Source organism: Lepidochelys kempii, unplaced genomic scaffold, assembly GCF_965140265.1.
Source record: "Lepidochelys kempii isolate rLepKem1 unplaced genomic scaffold, rLepKem1.hap2 scaffold_68, whole genome shotgun sequence".
Taxonomy (NCBI): Eukaryota; Metazoa; Chordata; order Testudines; family Cheloniidae; genus Lepidochelys; species Lepidochelys kempii.
In genome coordinates this window covers 470001-477500 of record NW_027333642.1, presented here as the reverse complement: position 1 = coordinate 477500, position 7500 = coordinate 470001, and positions in this window count along the sequence as shown.

The following is a 7500-nucleotide window of genomic DNA, read 5'->3' as shown; positions in this document are numbered from 1 at the left end:
CAGGTAAACCCGTTCAAAGTATAGGGTTGACCTGGTGGCCGAAAAGCAAACCGGCCACCAGGTCAACCCGTTCAAAGTATAGGGTTGACCTGGTGGCCGAAAAGCAAACCGGCCACCAGGTCAACCCGTTCAAAGTATAGGGTTGACCTGGTGGCCGAAAAGCAAAGCGGCCACCAGGTAAACCCGTTCAAAGTATAGGGTTGACCTGGTGGCCGAAAAGCAAAGCGGCCACCAGGTCAACCCGTTCAAAGTATAGGGTTGACCTGGTGGCCGAAAAGCAAACCGGCCACCAGGTCAACCCATTGAAAGTATAGGGTTGACCTGGTGGCCGGACGGGAAGGAAGCCCCGAGCCCCGGGGCAGGGGGACCCGGGTGGAGTGGGGTCCGTCCGGCTCCAGCCCGCGGGGGAGGCTCCGGGTTGACCTGGTGTCCGGACGGGAACGAAGCCCCGACCCCGTGGCAGGGGGACCCGCACGGAGAAGGCGTCCGACCGGCCCCAGCTCGCGCTGCAGGCTCCGGGTTGACCTGGTGACTCCCCTGCCTCGGGTGGCCCCGATCCTTTTTTTCCGTTTTTTTTTTTTTCCGTTTTTTGGCCGGAGAGTGGTCGGGATGCCCCCCCGGCACCCCTTTTGTGGTCGTTGAAAATTTTGTTTCAGACTTCCAGGGGCCCGATCCCTGACCGGGGCGTTTCAGGCTGGCCTGGCGGACTTCTCTGCACAGGCTCCGGATTGACCCGGTGACTCCCCTGCCTCGGGTGGGCCCGATCCTTTTTTCCGTTTTTTTTTTTTTGGGTCCGGAGAGTGGTCTGGATGCCCCCCCAGAACCCCTTTTGGGGTCGGTGAAAAATTTTTTTCAGACTTCCAGGGTCCCGATCCCTGACCACGGCGCCGCAGGCTGGTCTGGGGGACTTGTCTGGCGAGGGCAGGCACAGGGTTGACATGGTGTCCGGACGGGAAGGAAGCCCCGAGCCCCGGGGCACGGGTACCCGGCCTGAGCGGGGTCCGTCCGGCCCCAGCCCGCGGTGCAGGCTCCGGGTTGACCTGGTGTCCAGAAGCCCCGAGCCCCAGGGCAGGGGTACCCGGGCTGATCGGGGTCCGTCCGGCCCCAGCCCTCGGTGCAGGCTCCGGGTTGACCTGGTGACTCCCCTGCCTCGCGTGGCCCCGATCCTTTTTTCCGGTTTTTTTTTTCCTTTTTTGGCCGGAGAGTGGTCGCGATGCCTCCCCCCCGCCACCCCGTTTTGGGTCGGTGGGAAAAAAATCAGACTTCCAGGGACCCGATCCCTGGCCGCGGCGTTTCAGGCTGGCCTGGCGGACTTCTCTGCACAGGCTCCGGGTTGAACCAGTGACTCCCCTGCCTCGGGTGGGCCCGATCCTTTTTTCCGTTTTTTTTTTTTTATTTATTTTTTGGCCGGAGAGTGGTAGGGATGCCTTCCCCGCCACCCCGTTTGGGGTCGGTGAAAAAAAAATTCAGACTTCCAGGGGCCCGATCCCTGGCCGCGGCGTTTCAGGCTGCCCTGGCGGACTTCTCTGCACAGGCTCCGGGTTGAACCAGTGACTCCCCTGCCTCGGGTGGGCCCGATCCTTTTTTCCGTTTTTTTTTTTTTTTTTTTTGGGGTCCGGAGAGTGGTCTGGATGTCCCTCAGATCCCCTTTTGGGGTCGATGAAAATTTTTTAAAAAGACTTCCAGGGTCCCGATCCCTGACCACGGCATCGCAGAGTGGCCTGGGGGGCTTGTCCGGCGGGGGGCAGGCTGCGGCTTGACATGGTGTCCGGACGGAAAGGAAGCCCCGAGCCCGCGGCAGGGGGACCCGGGCGGAGCGGGGTCCGTCCGGCCCCAGCCCGCGGGGGGCAGGCTCCGGGTTGACCTGGTGTCCGGAAGCCCCGAGCCCCGGGGCAGGGGTACCCGGGCTGATCGGGGTCCGTCCGGCCCCAGCCCGCGGTGCAGGCTCCGGGTTGACCTGGTGTCCGGAAGCCCCGAGCCCCAGGGCAGGGGTACCCGGGCTGATCGGGGTCCGTCCGGCCCCAGCCCGCGGTGCAGGCTCCGGGTTGACCTGGTGACTCCCCTGCCTCGGGTGGCCCCGATCCTTTTTTCCGTTTTTTTTTTTTCATTTTTTGGCCGGAGAGTGGTAGGGATGTCTTCCCCCGCCACCCCGTTTGGGGTCGTTGAAAAAAAATTTCAGACTTCCAGGGCCCCGATCCCTGGCGGGGCGTTTCAGGCTGGCCGGCGGGACCTCTCGGGCACAGGCGCCGGGTTGACCCGCTGACTCCCCTGCCTCGGGTGGCCCCGATCCTTTTTCCCGTTTTTTTTTTTTTTTCATTTTTTGGCCGGAGAGTGGTAGGGATGCCTTCCCCCGCCACCCCGTTTGGGGTCGGTGAAAAAAAATTTCAGACTTCCAGGGCCCCGATCCCTGGCGGGGCGTTTCAGGCTGGCCGGCGGGACCTCTCGGGCACAGGCGCCGGGTTGACCCGGTGACTCCCCTGCCTCGGGTGGCCCCGATCCTTTTTTCCGTTTTTTTTTTTTTTTCATTTTTTGGCCGGAGAGTGGTAGGGATGCCTTCCCCCGCCACCCCGTATGGGGTCGGTGAAAAAAAATTTCAGACTTCCAGGGCCCCGATCCCTGGCGGGGCGTTTCAGGCTGGCCGGCGGGACCTCTCGAGCACAGGCGCCGGGTTGACCCGGTGACTCCCCTGCCTCGGGTGGCCCCGATCCTTTTTTCCGTTTTTTTTTTTTGGGTCCGGAGAGTGGTCTGGATGCCCCTCAGATCGCCTTTTGGGGTCGGTGAAAATTTTTAAAAAAGACTTCCAGGGTCCCGATCCGTGACCACGGCGTCGCAGGGTGGCCTGGGGGGCTTGTCCGGCGGGGGGCAGGCTGCGGCTTGACATGGTGTCCGGACGGGAAGGAAGCCCCGAGCCCGCGGCAGGGGGACCCGGGCGGAGCGGGGTCCGTCCGGCCCCAGCCCGCGGGGGGCAGGCTCCGGGTTGACCTGGTGTCCGGAAGCCCCGAGCCCCAGGGCAGGGGTACCCGGGCTGACCGGGGTCCGTCCGGCTCCAGCCCGCGGTGCAGGCTCCGGGTTGACCTGGTGTCCGGAAGCCCCGAGCCCCAGGGCAGGGGTACCCGGGCTGATCGGGGTCCGTCCGGCCCCAGCCCGCGGTGCAGGCTCCGGGTTGACCTGGTGTCCGGAAGCCCCGAGCCCCAGGGCAGGGGTACCCGGGCTGATCGGCGTCCGTCCGGCCCCAGCCCGCGGTGCAGGCTCCGGGTTGACCTGGTGACTCCCCTGCCTCGGGTGGCCCCGATCCTTTTTTCCGTTTTTTTTTTTTTTTTTCATTTTTTGGCCGGAGAGTGGTAGGGATGCCTTCCCCCGCCACCCCGTTTGGGGTCGTTGAAAAAAAATTTCAGACTTCCAGGGCCCCGATCCCTGGCGGGGCGTTTCAGGCTGGCCGGCGGGACCTCTCGGGCACAGGCGCCGGGTTGACCCGCTGACTCCCCTGCCTCGGGTGGCCCCGATCCTTTTTCCCGTTTTTTTTTTTTTTTTTCATTTTTTGGCCGGAGAGTGGTAGGGATGCCTTCCCCCGCCACCCCGTATGGGGTCGGTGAAAAAAAATTTCAGACTTCCAGGGCCCCGATCCCTGGCGGGGCGTTTCAGGCTGGCCGGCGGGACCTCTCGGGCACAGGCGCCGGGTTGACCCGGTGACTCCCCTGCCTCGGGTGGCCCCGATCCTTTTTCCCGTTTTTTTTTTTTTTTTCATTTTTTGGCCGGAGAGTGGTAGGGATGCCTTCCCCCGCCACCCCGTATGGGGTCGGTGAAAAAAAATTTCAGACTTCCAGGGCCCCGATCCCTGGCGGGGCGTTTCAGGCTGGCCGGCGGGACCTCTCGGGCACAGGCGCCGGGTTGACCCGGTGACTCCCCTGCCTCGGGTGGCCCCGATCCTTTTTTCCGTTTTTTTTTTTTTTTCATTTTTTGGCCGGAGAGTGGTAGGGATGCCTTCCCCCGCCACCCCGTTTGGGGTCGGTGAAAAAAAATTTCAGACTTCCAGGGCCCCGATCCCTGGCGGGGCGTTTCAGGCTGGCCGGCGGGACCTCTCGGGCACAGGCGCCGGGTTGACCCGGTGACTCCCCTGCCTCGGGTGGCCCCGATCCTTTTTTCCGTTTTTTTTTTTTTGGGTCCGGAGAGTGGTCTGGATGCCCCTCAGATCGCCTTTTGGGGTCGCTGAAAATTTTTAAAAAAGACTTCCAGGGTCCCGATCCGTGACCACGGCGTCGCAGGGTGGCCTGGGGGGCTTGTCTGGCGGGGGGCAGGCTCCGGCTTGACATGGTGTCCGGACGGGAAGGAAGCCCCGAGCCCGCGGCAGGGGGACCCGGGCGGAGCGGGGTCCGTCCGGCCCCAGCCCGCGGGGGGAAGGCTCCGGGTTGACCTGGTGTCCGGAAGCCCCGAGCCCCGGGGCAGGGGTACCCGGGCTGATCGGGGTCCGTCCGGCCCCAGCCCGCGGTGCAGGCTCCGGGTTGACCTGGTGTCCGGAAGCCCCGAGCCCCAGGGCAGGGGTACCCGGGCTGATCGGGGTCCGTCCGGCCCCAGCCCGCGGTGCAGGCTCCGGGTTGACCTGGTGACTCCCCTGCCTCGGGTGGCCCCGATCCTTTTTTCCGTTTTTTTTTTTTTTCATTTTTTGGCCGGAGAGTGGTAGGGATGTCTTCCCCCGCCACCCCGTTTGGGGTCGTTGAAAAAAATTTTCAGACTTCCAGGGCCCCGATCCCTGGCGGGGCGTTTCAGGCTGGCCGGCGGGACCTCTCGGGCACAGGCGCCGGGTTGACCCGGTGACTCCCCTGCCTCGGGTGGCCCCGATCCTTTTTTCCGTTTTTTTTTTTTTTTTTTCATTTTTTGGCCGGAGAGTGGTAGGGATGCCTTCCCCCGCCACCCCGTTTGGGGTCGGTGAAAAAAAATTTCAGACTTCCAGGGCCCCGATCCCAGGCGGGGCGTTTCAGGCTGGCCGGCGGGACCTCTCGGGCACAGGCGCCGGGTTGACCCGGTGACTCCCCTGCCTCGGGTGGCCCCGATCCTTTTTTCCGTTTTTTTTTTTTTGGGTCCGGAGAGTGGTCTGGATGCCCCTCAGATCGCCTTTTGGGGTCGCTGAAAATTTTTAAAAAAGACTTCCAGGGTCCCGATCCGTGACCACGGCGTCGCAGGGTGGCCTGGGGGGCTTGTCCGGCGGGGGGCAGGCTGCGGCTTGACATGGTGTCCGGACGGGAAGGAAGCCCCGAGCCCGCGGCAGGGGGACCCGGGCGGAGCGGGGTCCGTCCGGCCCCAGCCCGCGGGGGGCAGGCTCCGGGTTGACCTGGTGTCCGGAAGCCCCGAGCCCCAGGGCAGGGTTACACGGGCTGATCGGGGTCCGTCCGGCTCCAGCCCGCGGTGCAGGCTCCGGGTTGACCTGGTGTCCGGAAGCCCCGAGCCCCAGGGCAGGGGTACCCGGGCTGATCGGGGTCCGTCCGGCCCCAGCCCGCGGTGCAGGCTCCGGGTTGACCTGGTGTCCGGAAGCCCCGAGCCCCAGGGCAGGGGTACCCGGGCTGATCGGGGTCCGTCCGGCCCCAGCCCGCGGTGCAGGCTCCGGGTTGACCTGGTGACTCCCCTGCCTCGGGTGGCCCCGATCCTTTTTTCCGTTTTTTTTTTTTTTTCATTTTTTGGCCGGAGAGTGGTAGGGATGCCTTCCCCCGCCACCCCGTTTGGGGTCGGTGAAAAAAAATTTCAGACTTCCAGGGCCCCGATCCCTGGCGGGGCGTTTCAGGCTGGCCGGCGGGACCTCTCGGGCACAGGCGCCGGGTTGACCCGGTGACTCCCCTGCCTCGGGTGGCCCCGATCCTTTTTTCCGTTTTTTTTTTTTTTTCATTTTTTGGCCGGAGAGTGGTAGGGATGCCTTCCCCCGCCACCCCGTATGGGGTCGGTGAAAAAAAATTTCAGACTTCCAGGGCCCCGATCCCTGGCGGGGCGTTTCAGGCTGGCCGGCGGGACCTCTCGGGCACAGGCGCCGGGTTGACCCGGTGACTCCCCTGCCTCGGGTGGCCCCGATCCTTTTTCCCGTTTTTTTTTTTTTTTTTCATTTTTTGGCCGGAGAGTGGTAGGGATGCCTTCCCCCGCCACCCCGTATGGGGTCGGTGAAAAAAAATTTCAGACTTCCAGGGCCCCGATCCCTGGCGGGGCGTTTCAGGCTGGCCGGCGGGACCTCTCGTGCACAGGCGCCGGGTTGACCCGGTGACTCCCCTGCCTCGGGTGGCCCCGATCCTTTTTTCCGTTTTTTTTTTTTTTTGGGTCCGGAGAGTGGTCTGGATGCCCCTCAGATCCCCTTTTGGGGTCGCTGAAAATTTTTAAAAAAGACTTCCAGGGTCCCGATCCGTGACCACGGCATCGCAGGGTGGCCTGGGGGGCTTGTCCGGCGGGGGGCAGGCTCCGGCTTGACATGGTGTCCGGACGGGAAGGAAGCCCCGAGCCCGCGGCAGGGGGACCCGGGCGGAGCGGGGTCCGTCCGGCCCCAGCCCGCGGGGGGAAGGCTCCGGGTTGACCTGGTGTCCGGAAGCCCCGAGCCCCGGGGCAGGGGTACCCGGGCTGATCGGGGTCCGTCCGGCCCCAGCCCGCGGTGCAGGCTCCGGGTTGACCTGGTGTCCGGAAGCCCCGAGCCCCAGGGCAGGGGTACCCGGGCTGATCGGGGTCCGTCCGGCCCCAGCCCGCGGTGCAGGCTCCGGGTTGACCTGGTGTCCGGAAGCCCCGAGCCCCAGGGCAGGGGTACCCGGGCTGATCGGGGTCCGTCCGGCCCCAGCCCGCGGTGCAGGCTCCGGGTTGACCTGGTGACTCCCCTGCCTCGGGTGGCCCCGATCCTTTTTTCCGTTTTTTTTTTTTTTTCATTTTTTGGCCGGAGAGTGGTAGGGATGCCTTCCCCCGCCACCCCGTTTGGGGTCGGTGAAAAAAAATTTCAGACTTCCAGGGCCCCGATCCCTGGCGGGGCGTTTCAGGCTGGCCGGCGGGACCTCTCGGGCACAGGCGCCGGGTTGACCCGGTGACTCCCCTGCCTCGGGTGGCCCCGATCCTTTTTTCCGTTTTTTTTTTTTTTCATTTTTTGGCCGGAGAGTGGTAGGGATGCCTTCCCCCGCCACCCCGTATGGGGTCGGTGAAAAAAAATTTCAGACTTCCAGGGCCCGATCCCTGGCGGGGCGTTTCAGGCTGGCCGGCGGGACCTCTCGTGCACAGGCGCCGGGTTGACCCGGTGACTCCCCTGCCTCGGGTGGGCCCGATCCTTTTTTCCGAGGTTTTTTTCCATTTCGGCCGGAGAGTGCTCTGGATGCCCCCCCAGCACCCCTTTGGCGGTCGGTGAAATTTTTTTTTTTAGACCTCCAGGGGCCCGATCCCTGGCCGCGGCGTCGCAGGCTGGCCTGGAGGAGCTCTCCTGCGGGGACAGGGTCCGGGTTGACCCGGTGACTCCCCTGCCTCGGGTGGGCCCGATCCTTTTTTCCGTTTTTTTTT